The sequence below is a fragment of the Rhinolophus sinicus genome, linkage group LG02 (assembly GCF_036562045.2).
Source record: "Rhinolophus sinicus isolate RSC01 linkage group LG02, ASM3656204v1, whole genome shotgun sequence".
NCBI lineage: Eukaryota > Metazoa > Chordata > Mammalia > Chiroptera > Rhinolophidae > Rhinolophus > Rhinolophus sinicus.
Window position 1 is genome coordinate 84,766,067 of NC_133752.1, and position 23,199 is coordinate 84,789,265.

The 23,199-nt window shown below is 36.3% G+C and overlaps 1 protein-coding gene across 7 annotated transcripts in view; it reads left to right on the top strand.

The window, feature by feature from the left end:
- The window catches only part of ZNF438 (zinc finger protein 438), a 173,392-nt gene that overhangs the window by 20,970 nt on the left and 129,223 nt on the right, over positions 1-23,199 (top strand). For all 7 annotated transcript variants that reach the window (XM_074324720.1, XM_019731507.2, XM_019731512.2 and 4 more), the window contains exon 2: positions 17,309-17,368. The gene's annotated coding sequence lies outside the window, so the exon portion shown is untranslated. The remainder of the gene's footprint in view (positions 1-17,308; positions 17,369-23,199) is intronic.

Sequence of the window (23,199 nt, forward strand, 5' to 3'; positions counted from 1 at the left end):
CCAGCTTTCCTCATTTCAGGTCATTTATGACCTGCATGCTATTAAAGATACTTGGCTTTTATTCTTATTGAATGAAGGGGTTATAAGGGAGGTTTGGGCTTAGAAATGATAGGCTCTCACTTAGATCAGCTCTTTGTTGAGAATAGACTGAGTTGGAAGGTCAAAGCAGGAAAAATGGTAAAAACAAACAAAAAAAACAAAAAAACAAAAAAAAACTACTGTAGTGATCCAAGTGAAAAATGGTAGTAGCTTGGACCAGGGTGGTAATAGAGAAGATGGTAAGAAGTGGTATCTTTGGTGTAAGCCTTAACTACAAATATCCCTGAGAAGAGGAATGTGTTGTATCATCACAGGATTAATATCTTAGTGTGATGTGTTTATCAAGTACTGTCTCTGAATTTGCTGGAAACAGATTTTGGTGGATCAGAGTGAGGAGAGTAGCCAAAGACCAGGAGCGTGTGGGGATGTTGCTTGAATGAAAGCTGGCAAGTGAGAGACCGCCCAGGAGGAGTGGGCAAGACATCCAGGACAGCCACGTCTACCTCACCGTCTTCCCTCGGGCTGTCCTCCTACTGGAAAGCATGCACCTCCGGCAGGGTGGGTAGAACAAGTGAGAGTCAGGAGATTTGCCTTCACTGGATATTGAAAGCAAGACATTTTGGGCTATAAGGCTCTTCGCTGAAACGAGCTGGCTATTGGCATTTGGGGTGGGACAGATTTTTATTGTATAAGATTGTCCTATACCTTGAGGAAAACTTATGATCCCTGGTTCCTCACAGATAGCAACGTGTGTTCCCTCATTGTGACATCTGAAAAATGCCCCTCCCCTCCAATTTCCAAACTCCCTTGGGAGTTAGACATGCTTAGCTGCAAACACTTGACGAAGCCCCCTTTTCTAACTGGAAAATTACCTTCCATATCGTGAAGTCCAAAGGTTATGGCGTCCAGGCCCAGTTTTAGGGAGTTAGAAAGTCTGGCAAGTAAATATTGCCACAATACTTGAAAATTAGCACTGATTTTTTTTTTTTTATTGCTGATACATCCCTTAAGTGTTTTCTGTCCCTAATATGTACCTTAAAATATTAATTCTTAATTGTTTCATAGAGAGTGGGGAGTCTCAGGGCCATGTCTAAACACAGTGCACAAGATGACACCAGCTGCAGCTCCTGTCTTCCCAGCATTGTGGCTGTAAGGGAATTGGAGGTAAAATGAATGAGGAGTTTGGAGGACAAGGGAGTTCCCTGGCTGTATCTTAGCAAAGGCAGTGGGAGGCTGATGGCCACACGTGAATGTTTATGCACATCGTGCGTTTATCAGGTCTCGTTTTTAAGAGCTAAATACTTTAAAATCACATTTTGGAAAAAAGTAATAGAAAATAGAATGTAATATTCACCAGGTTTATGAGGGATCGATAGCTCACTATTGGAGCACTGAAAAACTCACTAATGAAAAGATCAACAATTTTGAATATATAAAATTTAAGACTTATTCATAATGAAAACATAATATAACAGACTGGGGGAAATGCTTGTATCAGTGTGACTAAGGTTTAAAATCTGTAATACCTGAAGAGTCCTCTCAAACTTGATAAGGAAAAAAAGTATCAAGATTTAGTACATAAGTGGCCAGAGAATTTTAGCAGATGAGTAACAGAGTTAGTAATAAAAGTGGGTAATCAAAGATGCATTTTAAGTCAACCTTGAGTTACCCCTTCTGTTCTCTCAAAAGTACTGAAAATTAAAATAAGTCCCAATTCTGGAGGGGCTTTAAGGAATTGGGGCCACTCACTCTAATTTGTTTCTTAGGCCATAGCTACTCCCGGCCTCTCCATTTCCCCAAACAAGATGTGTGATTTCAGACTCTTAGGCGTTCTCATTATTGCATCTTCTCTCTCTTACTCCTGAGCTCCCTGAGCAGCAGTCAGACATGGGGGGCGGGCCTGCCACCCACCTCAGCTCTGGTGAGCCACCCTCTGCTTTGTGCTCAGCACTAATCTGCAGTCCTGGGTGTTTGAGTCCACCCCTGCCACTTGTCTGGGGGGTTCTTGAGGTTAGGGGTGGTCGGTTGTGCCTTAGGGCCTGGCACACAGTAGTTGTTCAATAAATGCTGAATAAATTATTAAACTTTGGTGAATGTTTTAATGAATTGCAATATGTCAAGATGATGAAATAACACAGTCACTAGAAATATAATTATGAGTTTACTTTATGGTGAAATTTTGGAAGCAAATACAAAATAGTATGTTTAGTGCGATTTGAACCACGTTGGAAAAGTAATATGCAAAAATGAAATTTTAAAGATTTTAAATTGTAGATAATTTTTCTGTATTACATAAAGATAACTTTTTAATGTTTATGGTAAAATGTATAATTTAAAAAATCAGCTGTCAGACTTGACCTCCTGCACTCCCCACCAAAGGCTAACCTCTCTGAGTCCTGTCCAGTTATCTGTATTAACTATGAGGAAACAGGGTGGGCCTCCCCAAGTGTGGGGGAGGCTACATTCATGGGCATATGCATTATGTCTGCAAGCATATTTGAACTTTTGCTATGCCTGGAGGTATTTTCATTTTTTGCTTTATATTCCCAATGACTCTATCTTATTGATATGTGATAGTTAGTATTTTGTAGTTTACAATTGCGTTCACAGTATCAGTGATAAATTCTTCAGTTTTTGATGATGTCAGGTCTAAAAGGTAGTTGACTTCTTGAACACTTTTTGAGTGTCTACCTTCTGTCAGTGATTGAGATACAGAATGCCTTCAGGGAAGCAGGGAAGTTCTTGTCTGGCAGGGAAGATAGACAGCCATGGTCAGTGATGAACAAAATGTAGTGGGAGGGCCAAGCAGTTATTTGCAAAGGGGACTGGTGAGATAAGATGATTCTCCTCCAGTGAGGTGACTCTTGAGCAGGACTTCAGAGGATGAGCAAGACTTTTTCCAAAAGGAGGGAAAAAAGGAGCAAAGCATGAACAGAAAGGTGGAGGTACAAGTGCATGATGTGTTCAGAAGCCACTGAGAGACTTGAGAGAGGGTTATGACATGATCAGATTTGTATTTTGCAAAGAAAACAGAGGTCAGTATGGAGAATGATTGTAATGAGGAGACACGAGAAGAGTGGTTCTCAATCTTTCTTGCTTTGATTTTTGCATGCTTTCCCATGTTTTGTAAGCATCCCTAGATTTTACATTGCAACATAGATAAGATGAGCTTTGTATTATGCACAATCCTGGCTAGCCAACCATGCGGCCTCTCTCAGAATTCACAGTTGTACTCACACAACAGAGTATCTCTTCTGAAATGTTCCAGACAAGAGGTGATGGCTTAAATGATAACAGTCATGGATGGAATATATTTGAGACGTGTTCTTGTGTAGACTTGGTGAGAGAATTGATGTGTGGTGGTAGGGAGAAAAATGAATTATAGATCAACGTTTCTTAAATTTTAATGTGCCTACGAATTGCCTGGGAATTTTGTTGAAAGGTAGAGTCTGATTTAGCAGGTCTTGGGTGAGGCCAGAATTCTGTGTTTCTAACAAGGTTCTAAGAGATGAAAAACACTGTTGATCCATGGAGCAATTTTTAAGAAGCAAAGGTGAGATCACTTGAGTGTCAAGCTCCAGTAACTGGGTGGTGCTGTCATCTGAAAGTGGGGACACAGGAAGAAAGAAAGGTTGGGGAGATCTGGGGATGGAGTGAAGTCTTTGTGAGACATTCAGGTAGAAAACTGTAGACAGCTGGAAATTTGGATCTTCAACTCAACAGAGAAATTAGGCCTGAAAGATACAAATTTGGGAATCAGTATTTCATCGGTTATAGTACAAGCCATGAGAATAAATGACATTACCGGCAAGAAAGAGATAAAGGTAATACTAGAAAATATACTTATTTCTTTTTGCTAGAATGCTAATGTTCCATTTAAGTTACTTTATAAACCAGCAATGGGAAAGAAATTGGATAAGTAGCTTTCTCTGCATGAACAATTTGTAGGTATAAATTCAGGAGTAGAAAAATCTTTTCTGGAAAACCCCTTTATTCCTTGGTAATGGCCACAGATCAGCTTAAATATTCCATAGATCAGGTTAAAAAATGCATTGAAGTACCATCTCTTATGAATATTTATTTGTGCAAACTAATATGTATTAAGACATCTTCAAAATGACAGCTACTCTTCTAAGCAATGGGGTTAAAATAATAGCAAATGAAATGTATCCCTGATGGAGACATGATGGAGATTATGGGGGGATAGGCAAAGTGATTACAATACAGTGTGTTCAGTACCGTGGTGGGAAGTGTGGCAGGGACACATGACTCAGTGTGGGGACAGCCTTCCTGAGGAAGTAGCATTTAAGCCGAGACCAAAGGCTGAGTGAAGGTGACCTAGAGAGGACGAGAAGGGCATAACAGCAGTGACTTGGGGGGGGAAGAAGGGGGGGTGAGGCTGACCCACAGAATGTGTGGAGTGGCGAGTAAGGAGAAATGAGGCCAGAGAGTGAACAGAGGCCACTAGAAGGCCAGTTCCTCTGGGACTTGGTAGAAGGTGAAGGGAGAAAATGATTTATTTTGCAAAGGAAAGAGTATTATTCTGCCTGGATATGGTTCAAACAATAGTCTTAGGCATATGGTTTTATAAGACTTTTATGGACTGGCCTAGCAATGGAATGACTCATAGTAACATTGTTCCTATAGGAAAAATATTTTGGGCTTCAAAAACTGTCTTAAATTAAAACATTTTTCACTATTGGGGACTGCTGGGACAGGCACACGATTCTAGTGCTTTTTGTTATTTGCGATTAAATCATGCTTTCTCTGGTGTTCATCTATGTGACTGCAGTGTTGATTTTCCATCCTCTGATATGAAATCAAAGGTATCATTCCACAGATGTGGTTGAAATGTTTTCTTTTCTTGAACAGATTTAGAGAATATATGGAAATAAAAATAGAAATCTTTTCATAAATTGTTTGGTTTTCACAGTGTTTGTTCTTTAAAGTTAAGGATTCCCTCTATAAACTATATTGTGATACGGTTTTATATACTACGAAAGTATGAAAAATGAAACTGACATGAAAATTGTTATAAACAAAGTAAAAGCGATTGGTATGGTTTCACTATTGAAGTCAAATGGAATGCAGTAGGTAAACAATGCAAGGATAAAACGCCTGGCTTTTAAAAATACTTTAATAACCATGTGTTTATCATCATATCATCATCATCTTCATCACCATCTTCATCACTAGCTATTGTAAGCATTAGAAATACTAAATTTTTTAAGCAAAAAAGAGCTATTAAGACCAGCCCCTTATAAAATAGATGTATATGAGCCCTGTTTTTGTTTAATAAATGAAACTTCAAACTGAAACTCCCGTAAATTCTTATGTCTCCAATAGGCAAAGTTAATTCCATCCATACCCATCTCAGTGAAAATATTTTCTTATTATCAGTTAGAATGCTTCCAGCTGGTAAGTAACAGAAGCCCCAACTGAAAATGACTTAAATAATAAGTAAATTTTATAATCTCATATAACTAGAAATCTGGAAGAAAAATGGTTTCATAGTTGGTCCACATAGAGCTAACTGTTGTTCGGCTCCTGGGAGCTTTCTGACGTAGCATTCTGCCACAGGTTAGCTTTTGTCCTCAGGCTTATCCCCTCCTGATCTCAAGATGGTAGGTAGCTTTTGCTCCAAGGTTTTCGTCCTTATCTCAAAGCACCCAAGACTGTAAGAAAAGAAGGTGTCTTTTTGTCTCAGTTTGGGCTACTATAACAAAATACTATATGCTGGGTGGCTTAAAGACAAGCAGTTATTTCTTATAATTCTGGTGTCTGGGAAGTCCAAGATCAAGTTTCGTGAAAATTCAATTTCTGGGAAGGGCCCCTTCCTGGCATGCAGACAGCCACCTTTTTGCTATTTCCTCACATGGCAGAGAGAGAGGGAGAGAGAGAGAGAGAGCTCTAGTCTCTTGTTCATTTTATAAAGACTCTAATCCTATTATGGGGCCTCCACCCTCATAACCTAATTTAACCCTAATTACCTCCCAAAGGCCCCACCTCCAGAAACATCACATTGGGGATTAGGGTTTCAACATACGGATTTTGGGGGGATACAAACATTCAGGCTATATTATCGCTCATGTCTTTTTTTAAGTGAAGGAAACTTTCCCAGAAGGCTCCCAGCAGTTGCCTTCACTAGCCAACTTTCTATCATATAACCCACATCTAAACCAGTCAGTGGCATGGGGACAGGTGTCCTGTGATTGGCTTAGACAATCAGAATTCATGGCCCTGCAGCCCTGCCTGGGAACACAGTGAGGATTCCGTTGTCCAGGAAGGAGTACGGACGGGGCAGGCAGCCGCAGTGCCTGCCGTACCTTCCAAGACCAGTTCTGCTTAGGCTCTGAATCCTGGACTCCGACCTCTTGGAGGACTTGCTTTTGTTCATCGTTTCTTCTCACCTTTGTTTTCAGTCTGTCTCTCTTCTCACCCTTTCTCTTAAAGCTTATTGGAAGAAAAGTCTACATGTAGTATCGTCTCCATTTCGTTTCCTCCAATTTATTCCTTAAACCTCCTGCAGTCTGGATCTGCCCCTTCTCGTAATACACCTCCCCTTCTGTCATCATCAGTGCCCACGTGATTGCCTGATCCTCGGCCAATATTACAGGCAGCGTTCAGTAAGACCAGTGGTTCTCCTAGTACCCCAGCACATCTGGAGGGTGATTAAAATATGATCAGTGGGCTCCGTCCCCACAGTTTCTAATTCAGTAAGTCCAAACTGGGGTCTGTAGACTTGAACTTAAATTCTCTAGGGACATTTGGTATTATTGATTTGACTAACTACTACTGTCTTCCTGAGTTGCAGAGCTTAAAATTACCTCTCAGACTTGTACTTCTCTATTTATTTTATTGGAGAATGGCAGTGCCCTTTTTCTCAAGTAAGAAATCTGGCACTCACCCTGGTTCTTTATTCTACATTTGCCCCATATACAGCCAATTGACGTTCCATGCTCTAAATGTCCTGCGAGGGCATCATTTTGTCTCCATCCCTATTATTTCTGCTTTAGTTTGAGTCCTCATTTATTTTCCTCTAATCTGCTGTAATATTCTCTAATATGCTTGTCTTATGTCCAATCTCACACTTTCTCTTGTTTATACTTCATATTGTTGCAGAGTGGTGTTTTTAAAAATGCAAATCTGATCACATTATTCCTGAGCTCAAAATTCTTTGCCTCCTACATCTCCCAGATAAAATGCAGCCTCCTTCCTGTGCAAGCAGAGGGCTTCAGGGTTGTGTCTCTGCCCACCTGTCTAATATTTGTTTCTCTCCCCTCCCCTCCCTTACTGTGCTTCAGTACTGAAGTTCCCTCAATCCTGAGTTCTCTTGGGCTGTTATGCTTTTGCATGTTTTCTCCTTGCCTGGAATATTTCTCTTTTCCCTCTTCACTGCTTTGGTAGCTCCTGCTTATCTTTCAAGACTTAGCTCAAGGAAGCCTCTACTACAGCACCGATTTCCTGGCCCTGCTTCTCTTTCTAGGAACTAGATGCTCCTTTTCTGTACAACCCCAGAGGTATGTAAATGGTACTCATTTAGCACTTAAACACACTGCTCAATTCTGGAGGTTTATTTGATGATTGCCCCCTTCTAGAAGATGATTTCTTTGAGGACAAAGATTATACTTTTCATAGGTTTCCTAATGCAGCGCCTAACAGAATAACTGCTCAATAAACGTTTGTTAGTGATTCAATGTTAAGGACCATTTTTAGAGACATAAATTAGTCATAAAACCAAATCTGGAGAATTTAGGGCTGGGAAACTGTTTGGATAGAGACAGAAACACCTCAGACTTTATATCTAATTGGATTTGTTCAAGATTCTGGTGGAATTAATGGTTCTTAGAGTCTGACAGGGCAGGGATGGGGGTTGGTGATATATTGTAGAAATCACTTGAATGATGTTCATACTAGTTTGCCATTTTCATTTCCTTGAGGGTTTGAATGAAATCTGGAAATATGACTGCTGTTAAGCGCTCTTTGGTATATTAAGAACTCTGTTTAATAAGACAAGAACATCAGATTCCAAACTTCTCTGGGTGTGTGTGTGTGTGGTATGTTTAAATAAAAGGATGCTAGGCCCTGTTTATTTCATTGCTCTTTTGAGAAGTTTTTGGAAATTTAAAAACAAATGGTAGTTGTCACAAACCTGCCATCTCAGTGACATATAAATTTTATTTTTAACATGTTTAGGTTAACATCTATTGTTCTGCCAAAAATTTCATAGTATTTGTATGCTCTAAACCTGCATTATCCGTGTGGTAGCTACCGACCGCATATGGCTATTTAAATTTGAATTTAAAATTGTTAGAATTAAATTAAAAATTCAGTTCCTCAAATATGCTAGCCACATTTCAAGAGCTCAATAATTACATATTAGACAATACAGATATACGATATTTTCATCATTGTCTTAACAATAATTAAATCATATGATTAGCATATAATCTCAAATTCCTATTTTTAAAAAAATCCAAGAATGTCCCTTTGAAAAAATGTTTTATTGTATAATAAAATACAGATATGGAAAAGCACCCAAATCAAATATGTGGTTTAATTAATTATTATAATGCCAGTACACCCAGGTCAAGAAATGGAAATGTCAGTCACTCTTGAAACTCTTCCATGTGTCTATGTCAATAACAAGCCACCAGTGACCATTATCCCAACTTTTATAGTAACAACTTGCATTTTTCCTTTGATATTATAATTTATGGGTCCAACTTGCTGTCTTAGACATGAAAGTACACAATTCAGTGGTTTTAGTATATTCTCAGAGTTGTACAGCCATCACCATAATCCAGGTATGGAACATTTTCATCACATCAAAAAGAAACCTGTACCTCTTAGCAGTCACTTCTCATCCCCGTTTTCCCAGTTACCCTAGCGCTGGCAACCATTAATCTACTTTCTGTCTCTATGGATTTATTTATTCTGATTGTTATGTAAATCGAGTCATACAATATGTAGTCTTTTGTATCTGACTTCTTGCACTTACTATAATGTTTTTGAGGTTTATCTATGATGTATCATATTATTACTTCAATCCATTTTCCATTTATTTGGTTGTCTTTGATTTCTTCAATGTTCTGTAGTTTATAGTAGGCGAGACTTACACTATTTTTATTGGGTATATTCCTTAGTATTTTATTTTACATTTTGATGTGATTGTAAATGGAATTGTTTTCTTAATTTTATTATATTATTTTTGGATTAGCATTACTGGTGTATAGAAATAAATTGAATTTTGTATATTTTTCTTCTATACTGCAACCTTGTTGAACCTGGTTATTAGTTCAAATAGATTTTTTTTTAGTAAATTCCTTAGGATTATATACTATGTACAAAATCATATCATCTATGAATAGAGATAGTTATTCCTTTTCAGTCTAGATGCTGTTTTTGGTTATTTGGTTTTTTTCCTTGCCTAATTGCATTGGTTACAACGTGAAGTTAAATGCTGAGTAGAAATGGTAAGAAATGGGACATAATTTCATTGTTCCTAGTTTTAAGAGGGAAGCATTCAGTCTTTCACTGTTAAGTATGATGTTGTGAGTTTTTTGTAAGACGTCCTTTATTGGATTGAGGACGTTCCCTTCTGTTCCTAGTTTGTTGAATGCTTTATATGATAAGAAGGTGTTGAATTTTGGCAAATGCTTTTTCTGTGTCTTTTGATTTGATCATGTTTTTATTTTTAAAATTTTGTTAATATGGTATATATTTTGTTTGTTTTGTTTTTTGTATATTGAACCTACCTTACATTCCTAGGATAAGTTCCACCTGATCCTGTTGATAATACTGTTTCTATATTGCTGGATTTAGTTTGCTAGTATTTTGTTGAGGATTTTTACATCTATATCTATAAAGAATGTTGTGGAGTTTTCTTATGATGTCTGTGTCTAGTTTTAGTATCAGATAATACTGGCCTTGTTGAATCAGTTGAGAAGTGTCTGTTCCTTTTTTTTTGGGGGGGGGATAAAAGGGAGGGAGAGTTTGTGAAAGATTGGTATTAATTCCTTTTTAAATGTTTGATTGAGTTTACCAGTGTAGTCCTCTCGGTCTGCACTTATTTTTGTTGGAAGTGTTTTAATTACTAATTTAATCTCGTTATAGGCCTATTAAAGATTTCTATTTCTTCTTGAGTCAGTTTCAGTAGTTTGTGTTTTGGGGGAATTTGTCCTTTTCATTTACATTATCCACTTGTTGGCTGTGCAATTTTTCATGCTAATTCTTTGTAATACTTTTTATTTTTAAAATTTCCTTTTGTTACTGATTTCTAATTGCATTCCATTGTGGTCAGGGAACATTCTTTGTATTTTAACCACTTTAAATTATTGAGGGTTGTTTGTGGCCTACTGTATGGTTTATTTTAGAAAATGTTTAATGTACACTTCAGAATAATGTACATTGTATTGTTGAGTTGTATTGTTGAATATATTATGTATATATGTAGAGTGTGTATAGATGTCTAGTTGGCCTATGGTTTTGTTCAAATCTTTTGATTTTTCTTCCTGGTTTTCTGTCTAGCATTGAAAGGGGATATTGAAGTATCCTATTATCATTTTTGAATTGTATGTTTACTATTATTTTGATAATTTGTTTGTTTTAAAGTCTATTTTGTTTGATTCTTTTAGGATTGCTTTTGCATAATATATATTTTTCCATCCTTTTACTTTTAACCTATATGTATCATTGAATCTAAAATGTGTCTTCTGTAGGCAGTATATAAGGCTATGGTTGGATTTTAAAAAATAAATCTGATAAACTCTGTTTTTTGGTTGGAGTGTTTAATCTGTTCACATTTAAGATTATTGATAGGGTTGGATTTACATTTGCCGTTTTTGCTTTTGTTTTTCTATAGGTCTCATTCCTTTTTTGTTCTTTTCTTTACTGCCCTCTTTTGAATTGTGTGAATATTTTCCAAAGTGGTATTTTAATTTCTTTATTAATTTTTAAATTATATATTTTGAATTATTTTCTTAGTGTTTGCTCTAGGGTTTACAACATATATCTTAACTTACAAAAATCCACTTCTAATTTTGACTTACTTCAAGCAAAATAGACTTTTCTTCTAAATAGCATTTAACTCTCCCCCCCTTTTATGTTACTATTATTATACATACATTATGTCTATATATAGTAGAAACCCAATAATATACTGTTATAATTTTTACATTTTATGATCTTATGTATTTTAAAGAAGCTGATGGAAGAAAGGAGAGCAAGTACATATTTATTGAACTAGTTATATTAACCTTTGCATTTTTCATTCTCTTCATATATTCCTGTGGATTTGAGTTACCATCTAGTGTTATTTCCTTACTCTTGTACAGCTTTGCTCTCATCTGCCTCCTCTGTTATTGTCAAACACAAAATTACTATGTTATTAGCCCCAAAATACAAGTGTATGTTTTTTCCATATTGTTTTATTAAACTACTCTTTAATTCAATTAAGAGAAGAAAGGGGAAGAGATATGCAATTATTGTGTCGTATAATTATGTACATAGTTACCTTTATTGGCACTGTGTTTTTTGTGCCGATTCAAATTACTCTTTGGTGTCATTTGCTTTCAGCCTGAAGAACTCCCTTTAATATTTCTGATAAAGCAGATCTTCTGGACACAGATTCTCTCAGTTTTTGTTTCTCTGGAAATGTTTTAATTGTTGAAAGGTTTGTTGCATATAAGATGCTTAGTTCACAGTTTTGTTTTTTGTTTGTTTGTTTGTTTTTCCAGCACTTTTAATATTTAATCCTACTGCCTTGTGGTCTCCTTTACTTCTGATGAGAAGTCAGCTGTTAATCTTATTGGGGTTCCTTTGTATGTGATGAGTCATTTTTCTCTTACTACCTTCAAGATTTTCTCTTTTTCTTTGTCTTGCAACATTTTGACTATTATGTGTCTGATTGTGGATCTCTTTGTATTTATCTTCTTTGGAACTTGTTGAGACTCTTGGATGTTTAAGTTAATAATGTTTTGCATCAAATGTGGGAAGATTTCAGCCATCATTCCTTAAATCTTTTTCTGCCCCTTTCTCTTTTTCCCTGGTGCTGTTTATTTTTCTTCATTCTTTTTTCTCCCTATTCCTTAAATTGCATAATCTCTACTGGTCTATTTTTAATCTCTCTAATTCTTTCTTCTGTCAGTTCAAGCCTGTTGAGCTCCTCTAGTGAATTTTCCGTTTTAGTTATTATACTTTCCAATTCCAAATTTCTAGTTGGGTCTTTTATTTTTAAGTCATGTTTGTGTCTTCATTGATATTTTCTATTTGATGAAACATTGTTATCATACTTTAATTCTCTCTATATGATTTCCTTTAGTTCTGTGAACATATTTATGATAGCTGATTTGAAGTATATATCTGTTAGGGCCCTTTGAAATTAGTTTGTATTGCCTGCCTTTTTCCTACAAATGGGTTACCCTTTTTTTTTTTTTTTCACATTTTGCAATGTGTGTTGAAAACGACATTTTAGATTACATTGTGTACTGATAACCTTGGGGATGGGGGTTAATGTTGTTGTTCATTTGGTCATCTATTTATTTTTTAGAGACTTCACTGATCTGACTGTGTGAAGTCTATTTCCCCACAGTGTACATCTTATGATGTCCCTGCTCAAATTTATTTCCTTCCTCTCTCTCTCTCTCTCTCTCTCTCTCTCTCTCTCTCTCTCTCTCTCTCAATTTTAGCCTCACTACCCAAGGGTCATCCCTTGGTCAGCATAATCTACTTATTGGTCAAAGGCTGTGCTTATGCCCTCCTAGCCAGTTAGATTTTTATTCTTTACTGTTAGAGGTGTGTGTGGCTTGGAGAAAGCTATCATAATTGATGGAGTTTAGGTATTACCCAGTGATACAGTTCATAAAGGAAAGGCAGAATAAATTCTTGATTTTTTCCCCTTTGATTTAATGATTTTTAAGATAATTAATTGATTATCATCTCTTAAAGATGACCAGTTTCTTTAAAATTTTGTGAACTCTTAGAATTAAAAATATTTAATGGATTTAAATCCATTTCAATTATTACCATTAATGAACTTCAAATTATTCCATCTTTGGTCAGTGGGAGCCTCTCAAAATTGGCTCCTGAATAGCAGAATCGTTCACTTCTCTAAGAAGCACTGGGCTCCAAAGGATGTTCATTGATACTTGATTGGTCATTGTTTCTAGGCCTTTATTGTAAACAGAGCCCAGAAACATGCATGTATTTACAGTAAAAAATACATCACAAATATATACTGGTATTTACAATTAAAACTCTAGATTACAGTACATTTAAATCTTCCTTCTGTATCTCCTTTTCTCTGTGCCAAGAAGTGATTATAGAATTAGAAGAAAACCATAATTATTTACTTATTTTTATCCCATATTACACATGCAACAGTTCAGAATGGCAACACTAATGCTACTAAAAACATTATGATTACTGAAAACATTAAAGACATACTTTTGCATATTCTCTCACCATTTTTGTAGCATTTAGGACTGGTGATGTCTTCTGAGACATTGTTTCTTTAGCAACATTTTAGAGCACCTTCTCTGTCTCAGACTACCTGCTAGAAAGGAGATACAAAGAGGAATAAGACATGACCCTATTCTCCAAAAGATAGGTAATTGGGTTATCTGGTATTATTCTGGCATAGGAAGGTGTGGCACTAGAATCTGGGGTTCTGTTCTTCTTTGAGGTCATGTTAATTGTTTCAATTACATGTTTCCTAAAATAAAACGCTTTCACTTTCTACTCTTATCAGGGAGCAGCTTCCATTGGGTGGAGTTCCTTAATACTTCCTAATATAATTTACCTAGTGTATAAGGTACTCCAGAGAAATAGACCTAGTAGAATGAATGTACACACACACACACACACACACACACACACACACACACACATGTTTTGGGGTGGAAAAAATGTACATATTCACATACACAGAGAGGGACAGTATTTGTTTTAAGGAAATAGCTCATATGATTGTGGGAGCTGGCAAGTCTGAAATTTGTAGGGTAGGCCAGCAGGCTGGAAACTCAGGCAGGGCTTCTGTGTTATAGTCTTGAGGCAGAATTACTTCTTCCTTATGAAAGTTCGGCCTTTGCTTTTAATGCTTTCAACTGATTAGATGAGGCTCACCATATTATGAGCATAATCTGCTTTATTTAAAGTCAACTGATTTTAAATGTTAATCACATCCACAAAGACCTTCACAGCAATGTGTAGACTAGTGTTAGACCAAATAGTTGGGCACCACAGTATAGCCAAGTGGACACATAAAATTAACCGTCAGACTTAGGTTAACCATTTAAGTTATTTCCCAAACTGAGATTCTTTTGAGAATAAGGAGTACTAAAAGATAATAAAATTATATAATTTTGTTTTTTTACTGAAAAATTGTTATATTGGTAAACATATAAAATTGTCCAATTAAGAAGTTATTTACAAAGTAAATTTATTTCTAAAAAGAACTTGCAGACATGTATATCCATGTACATCAAAGTAATCAAAACTTTCCATATTGTCTTAAAAAGAACACAAATCGAATTCTCAGTAAAATAAAGTCCATAAACATTCAATTTTTTTTAGTCGTCATTTGTGTGTAATACTGGGTCTGTATTTGTTTTTTTTTTTTTAAGAAATGTAGTTTTGAAATATGGTTATATGGTTTTTAATCATTTCATTAAATTATAGTCTTCAAAGTTTCATTGAATGCTTATTAGACTTGAAATTGTTGATTCTTTCCAATAGTTACTATTTGCTGTAAATCATAATTTTAAAATTTGGGAATATAATGTCTCTATAGGTACTGAGGTACCTGGTAAATTTGAAGCAATTTCTACTGCATTGAAATTATTCTAAATTTTGATTTTTTAATAGTGTAGTATGAAAATATTCCAGCTCATATATATTTACAAGTACTGTTTTTTTAACTCTATTTAAAGTACCATTATTCAATGAACTTTTTACAAGTCAATAAGTTGTGTCTATTTAGATGTATATTGAGCATTTTACCAAATTTAGATGCTGCTGCAAGCATTTTGAAGTTCCTTTAATCCTGCACATAATATAAAAGCTTCAAAGCAAAAGGAGAAAACATGTACTGCCATGCTGAAATATTTTTTATTCAACATTATCTTTGTCACAAAATATTTTAGTTCTGTTCCTTAACTATGTGTGAGTGTGTATGTTTAAATATATAAATTTTGATTGGCAGGCTGTCACATTTTGGTGGATGCAATTGTGAAATATGTTTGTGTCTACACTGATTGGTAGTATATTGCAGTTTATATGGCGCAGTGGTGAATAACCTGTGAATCACAAGCATGTCCAAGTTTATTTCTGTTCCATACTTTTTTTTAATTAATAAGAACATTATTTTTTACTCTACGATGCTGTGCTTGACTAAAATTTGTATTTGTGTTATCACTGTAACAACAAACATAGTCTATCCTCATTATTCACAGGTTCCAGTTTGCAAATTCTCCTACTTACAAAAATTTATTTGTAACCCCCAAGTCAGTACTCATGGTTTTCTGTAGTCATTCATGGACATTTGCAGAGTGACACAAAATTTAGATTGCTCAACACACATTCCCGGCTGAGGTAAAATAAGGCAATTCTCTGCCTCTCCTTTCAGCTCTGATACTGTAAACAAGGGTCCTGTTTGTGGTGCCACATTTTTTGCATTTTTGTGCTTCTTGTTGGTGATTCCCCTGTTTCAAACGGTACCCGGGCACAGTGCTGGAGTGCAAGAAAGCTGTGATGTGATGGATTTTACAGACAAAATACATATCTTATATAAGCTTCATTCAGGCATGAGTTGGTGATATTGGCCGTGAGTTCAATGTTAGTGACTCAACAATTTATATGAAATAAAGTGTCTTTAAGCAGAAATGCACATAAAAGAAAGTTATGTTTGATCAGTTGATGAAAATGTTATGGCCAGAGGCTCACAGGAACCTAACTCTGTATTTCCTTTAAAAACAGTGTTTTAGTTTTCACTAACTCAGTGTCCATGATGGCTTTAGAGAGCTTAGTGACTGTCAATCATGAAAACTGACTGTAATTTTATCTTTGTTGTTGAACTTTGTAACTGAGCTTAAATAGCAGTTACAGCAATGTCAGGTGTTTCATGTTCTACAGAATGACCTCCCCAGAGCTTTGCTTTGATTCCATGAATTGGATGAAAACAATCAAACCATTATTGGAATTAACTGATTATTCTAGTTGATGTATCTCCTGACACTGAGGAAGCTGGCATCATTTAAGTGTGAATTTCTGCTGCTAATAGAGCCAACAAAGTGACAGCTGTCACTTAATTTTGACTACTATGTAAACATGGTAATTTGTAATCAGAGTTGAGCAAGATAAATTTAAAGAACAGTTGTTTGATCTTGTAAAACTTCTTCATTCGCTTTTCTTAAATTGGTGTATTCAAGCTAATCATAAACGGGGCAGCAGCGTTGAATATTTCTTCCATCTTCGCCGAAGATTGAAGGAGTTAGCTGTCCCTAGCTATTCCCGGGTGCACTTCCTTTTTCTGTGAGCTGCTTGGGTGCCGTCTTTGAGGATGAAGTGTCAGTTACAGCCCATCCAGAGATGGATTATTGCTCAGGGCCTTTCAGGTTTAACCACATGTTAAAATGTCAGCTGGGTTTGCTACACATGCATCTCACACTGCTCAACAACATCATGGCAGAGCGTGGAAGTAAAGTCCCAGCTTATTATAATGCTGTTGCAATAAAAAAACACCAGAAAATGGAAAAACCAGAACAAATAATAAATTGGGTGGGACACTGGGACAATGGGCGTAAATTAGGACTGTCTCAGGCAAACTGACACACGGACCCTTTAGCAGGCACATGTTTTTTTCAAAAAGCTCCTAATCCCAAACTCTTAATTACTGTTTTTCCATCAAAACGGCTGTGCTCTCAATATGATTCACTTGTTTATGACTATTTAGTAATTTTTACAGCATTATGCACATGGAAAAGAATGTGAAGCATTCTTCTTAGTTTTATTCATTGTGGCATTTTTTTCTAGAACATTTTCTATTTATCTTAAAACTTTTATTAAGTTTTGCTTGTCTTCATTTTTAAACTAAAGACATTAGTTTATGGAATTATCCTCCCTTAAATTAGTTCTTTCGTTGTCTTAATAAAAATATTATACAGTAATTAAAAATGAAATTTGGGAATGAAAGGAAAGGAATTTTTACATGTATTTGATAAAACTGGATTATCTGACTATAATTATAATAATACTTTATATTCTATTACAGGATTAATTGAAAGGATTTACCATATATCTTATGACTCTTTACTGGAGCTTTGAGAAATAGGTAAGTAACAAGCATTTTTTGAATAGCTATTTCTGAAACATTACATAATTTGATCTCATAGGTTCCTGCCAAAGTAGGTAATGGGGCATATCATACTTCAATGAGTTACCTTTTTTTCCTGAATAAAACATTAGTAGAAACATCACATTTCCATGAATCTTCATGTAACATTTCCCTACTAACCAATAAACGTATTTTCCAGGGAGCTGTAGGTTTATTTTCTATAATGATTATAATGAGGATATTGTAAATAAGATATACAGGCTTGGCACGTTATTAAACTTAAAACACTGATGATAATGATAATAATAATAATAATAATAATAATAATGGTAATTAAAAGCAACGTGGTACCCTGGATTGGATCTTAAAACTAAAAAAGGACATTAATGTAAAAACAGGTGAAACCTAAATGAAGTCTGTAGCTTACTTATTAGTAATGTACCAGCGTTACTTTCTTAGTTTTGACAAAATCATGGCTATATAAGATTAATATCTTTAGGTGAAACTGAGTGAACGGTATACAGGGACTCTGTGGTAACTTTGCAACTTTTCTGCAAATCTACAGTAATTCCAAAACAAAAAATTATTTATAGCAGGAAAAATCAGGATTTATTGATTTGAAAATTATAGTTTAGAAGTAGCTTTTCTGTGTAGTAGTTTGAAAAATCAAAATTATTAATTACCTAGATTAGTAAAAATCTAGATTTCATGAAATAGAGATGTAGGGAAATATGTGACTATAAATTTTGCTTTTCAGTTCATGGGAGTTGTGGGAGTTCATGTTTTAGATATTAGCATGGTGTCCATAAACATCTGGTTATACTCGGCTACAGCTGTGCCCTGATTCCTTTAAGGTACTTGTGTGTTCTTCGGTAGTTTAGTACAGCATTTTCTATTAACACAAGCCAGGCCTTTTAAGTGGTTCCCAGAACATTGCTTTTTTTTCTTTTTCTTTTCTTTAATGTGTTGTTAGAGGCAAAAAGGCCAGTTGATATGACTCAGTGGTTTGGAGTTGAGACCTTCTTGGTTCAGTTTTGTTCAGTCACACTTACTTGAGCTTCTAGGTCAAGTACTAGACACAGTTGCCCTATTGTTAAAGAATATGAATAAAGATGAACATAAGTCTTATATAGACATTTCTGTAATTGATCTAAAATAATTGATTGCTGTCAGATGATAGAAATTCTCAGTTTCCAAAATGAACTCCAGCAGTATAACTCTTTTAAATTTCTATAAATATTAAAAGACTATAAGAAGGGAACTCTGTAGTTTGCTGAAACTATTACATAACTTTTCTTTCATTAATAAAAGTAAAATAGCCATGCAGGTCTTATAAATGGTTTTCTTCTTCTGTTGCCAACTTTAATGATTTTAGTTAAACTTAAATTTAATAAAGGGAAATAGAAATATATTATACTTAAAGGATATAGACATTTAAAACAAGAGGCCCAGGTCTGAATGACTCTTGCAGAATAATTGTTATTTTTTAGAGTTCTGTTTTGCTTGATATTTACTCAGAATTGGTGTTATCCATCTCATGTTAATAGAATTTGCATCCTTCTTAGTTGTGTAACATAACTGTGCCAACCTTGGTAGAAAAGTTTAGAAAAATGGAGGGGAGATTTTTTGAAGACAAGTTTAAATTCTGTTGATTATATAATAGTTCACACATTAAAAAACAAACTGAAAAAAACCTTTTTATTATTCTTTTGTGCTAGAAGAGCATTAAAAGTGTTGTTTTCATGCTTTACCATTCAGCTGACTGACTATCATTCTGTGGTCACCTAAAGTATAAATGAGAATAGCTAATGTTCAAGTATATAGAGCACTTTCTTTGTACCAGGCACTTTATTTACAATGATCTCATTTAATCTTCAGAAACACCTATGAGACAGTTTGGAATCCTTTCATAGATGAGGCTGGGAGAGTAGCAGTTGTCTCCAGGGTAACCCTGAGGAAATGGGGCGGAAAGAACAAGTGCCCATGGTGTGCAGTACCTACGGTTTATTAAGTTACCAGCTTCCAGAGAATCCTGAACCTTTGGACACTTCAGATTACTTCAACTCTTCTGGAGAAAAGGATGTCTGATCACACTGGGTGACCTAGAGCAGATTCCCCTGGGGTAACTAGTCTGGAGTAGAATCTGCTGTTCTATGTTCCAGCCTTGATCTGGCTCGTTCTGCAGTTCCCTGACATGTCGGTTGTTCTTTGTCACCTGATTAATTGCTGAACACTCGCTCATTGTGTGCTTCATTGATCATAGGCCAAGAACTTTTGGCAGCTCCGGAGAACATGATCTCAGCGTGCCTCCTGGTTAGTGTTGGGCAACTAGAAGTTGTTAGTTGGGGTGAGAACTTGGATCCAGAAGCTAAGACATATGCCAGAGGCCAGGCATGGAATAATTGAACAGCTGACACGTAAAATGTAGTTATCCAGTCTCAGTCAATAGGCAAGAGTCAAAAACAGAATAGGCACGTGATTATGAAAGGTGGTTTTTGAAGAATATTATGATGGCTGGCTATGGACTTTGTAGTTTGCAGATATAAAATAATTTCAACTGCTTTGTGAGGAAGAGTAACTTACCAACTTATTCATTATAGTGTTCATTACACTGAGCAGAGATCTCTCTGTAACTTTCCCATTGGTTCTAGCTATGTCTTTCTATAGCTTCAAATCTCCAGCCCCTCTTACATTTGAAAGCATAAAATACACATCAAATTTCAAAATCTCCTTTGCCGTCTCTTCTTCATGGTATTCAAAAGTAGTTGGCATTTTTCAGGGCCCAGCCCTTGTCTGCCTTCTACAGTTATCCTCTGTGTGATCTCTTGTGATCCCTTGCTTTCAATGCTATATGTCTTCTTAAATTTGTTTATTTACATTGATCTCTCCCATGTATTCAAGGCTCAGATCTATGTCTGCCTAGTCAACATCTCTATTTGAAAGTTTAATAAACATTTTAGACTTAACATGTCTGGAATAGAGCTTTTGAACTCTTCTCCCAAAACCTGCCCCTGCCTCCTTTTTTTTCATCTCAGCAAATGGTCCACCCAGTTGCTCGGGCCCAAAACTAGAGATCATCTTTGACTTTTTCTTCCTAACTCACATCCAGCCCATCAGTAAGGCTTATATTTCCTCCTTTCAAAATGTATCCCAAATCCCCCTTCGCTGCCAACACCCCACCACTTGTACCTTAATGTAACTTATAACCACCGCCATAAGTTACCTAGATGATTGTGATAACCGGCCTTCTAACTGTACTTCTTTATCTCCTCCTTTCACCTCGCCAGTCATTTCTCCATGTAGGACCATGGGAAAAAGCTATGTGTTTTCTTCTTAAATGTTAAACATTTGCTGTCATTCTCCTGTTCAGAACTGTCAGTGGCTCCCTATCACACGCAGGAGAAAACCCCCCAACCCACTGTGTTCTGGCAGGTCCTGTTCTAGCAGGTTCTGCCTGCTGACTTCATCTCCCCCTGTTCTCTGTCTTGCTCACTTTGCTCTAGCCACAGTTGCCTTCTTGCTGTTCCTGAAATTCTCCAAATCCTTTTAGAATCAGCTAAATCCCTCCTAATCCCGGACCCTACAACCTCATTCCAACCAGTTCAGCCCCTAGCCTGGTTCTAGTGGAGGTAGATGTAGAGAGAAGAAAAGTACATGTCCAAGGCGGTAGTGGGAGAGGTCTCACTATAAATTTTGCAGTTTTATTGTTCCAAATTTCTGAAATTTGAATTGCTTTCAAATGAAAGAAGGACTGGAGATTAGAGCTATAGAAAGACACAGCTGGACGAGAGCAAAAGGGGGCAGCAAAGTGAGAAACCCAGAGCAGATGGAGAAACCAGAAGAGACTCAAGAGACATGAAAACCTGTTAAGGGGTCCAGGCCTTCCTTAGGGAGTCAGAGCTGTGTATTCATTCATCAGATCGCTGATTCTGTAAGGTGTGCCAGGCACAGGCTGGCATGGGGCAGGCCCTGCTGCTGCAGAAAGCTGTGACTGGAGATACCTTTTAGATGTGTCATCCTTTTATTTAGGTGCTAGCTACCAAAGCGATCAAATATAAAGTACTTTAGTGTCACAGAGACCCTGAAAGTCTTTCTTTCCTGATTTTCAATGGAGAGAAGTTACAGAGAGAGATTTCTGCTCAGTTGAATCAGCACTATAGTGAGTACATTGGTAACAGTTATACTCGTATCTACAAAAATAGACTGGGCCACTTCACAGGACAGTGAGTTCTCCATCGCTGACAGTATACAAGTTGAGGTGATCACCGTGTGGGATGTTGTGGAGGAAAATTGGGCTGGAGTGAAGGAGGAGAGAGTTGATTTCTAAGGTCTTCCCAATGCTGAGATGTCTTTTAGAATCTTTTTTTCAGAGCAGTTACTCTTAGAGTCCCTCTCAGATTCACCCTCCAGAATTTGTATTGGGAAACTTTCACCAATCTCACGAAGGAAGTAGAAAGCATTTCTAGGTGACGTTTCCAATATTTGAGATGAAAGAAGAGCTAGTATCAATGTTGATTTCCAGTCAGACTGGTTAAGTCCTCATCTAAAGAATTTATGTTGAGGCATTTTCATTTTCTCATTTTTTATTGAAAATTTATTTTGATTGATTTTTGGTCTAAATTAAGCTATACTTACATGCACAAATTCCCTAATAGATTTTAGTTATTAAAAATTTACTGAGTTTCAAAAGTAATGAGCACAATATTTGGAAGTAGCCTTTGATCAGTTTGCTACAAATGGAAAATTCACCTCTTCCTTACCCTTAAACCAGAAGCTCTTTGAGAAGTACTGACTGTGTGTAAATGTTTCATTGAGGGTGAAATAGCCATTTTCTTATCTTACCTTATAAAAGCAAGAATATGATTAAAGTAATAGAGAACTTGAAGTTATAAGTGCTTTTAGTTAGACCTGAATAAGACTATACATGCAAATTCAAGTTTCTTATAACCGTTGAACTGTGGCACTTGGAATTTATGATATAGGAAAGAATGACTTTCAGGGTCTCTGTGACACTAAAGTACTTTATATTTGATCGCTTTGGTAGCGAGCACCTAAATAAAAGGATGACACATCTAAAAGTTCTCCAGTCACAGCTTTCTGCAGCAGCAGGGCCTGCTCCACGCTGGCCTATGCTTGGCACGCCATATGGAATCAGCGATCTGATGGATAAATACACTGTTCTGACTCTCTAAAGAAGGTCTGAACCCTTTCACAGATTTTCACCGTGAGTCTCTTCTTGTTTCTCTGTCTTCTCTGGGTTGCTGACTTTGCTGCCCCTTTCCCATTATTCCTATCTGTCTTTTGGATTTGACTCCTCCTTCTTCCTGGTTACTGTTTCGACTTCACTAAACAAAACTGTTGCTCTGACCCAAAATATACAGTTTGGATTACCTCCTGTATTGATATTCCTGTCTTGACTTGAGCCACGGGTCTTCCTAGGAGGTAAGATACTAGTACTTCTTTGATTCTAAAGGTAACATTAGCATTGCACGTGTATCACGGTTCTTGACCTCCTGCACCTAGGCAATCAAGATTAATTTTTGCACCTGTCTTTAAGGAAGACTAACGTATCCATATGCCTTTTAAAGCCCATAATGAAGTAATAAAGAAAGAAAAAAAAAAAACAGTTCTCAAATGTAGTACCCTTCTCTCCATTAAACTCAGGTACTTAGAATAGGTCTGAGCACTAGGGATGAAGTAAAAGAGGCTTTTAAGCTACCGTGTTTCCCCGAAAATAAGACCTAACTGGAAAATGAGCCCTAGCACGATTTTTCAGGATGACATCCCCTGGACATAAGCCCTAATGCGTCTTTTGGAGCAAAAATTAA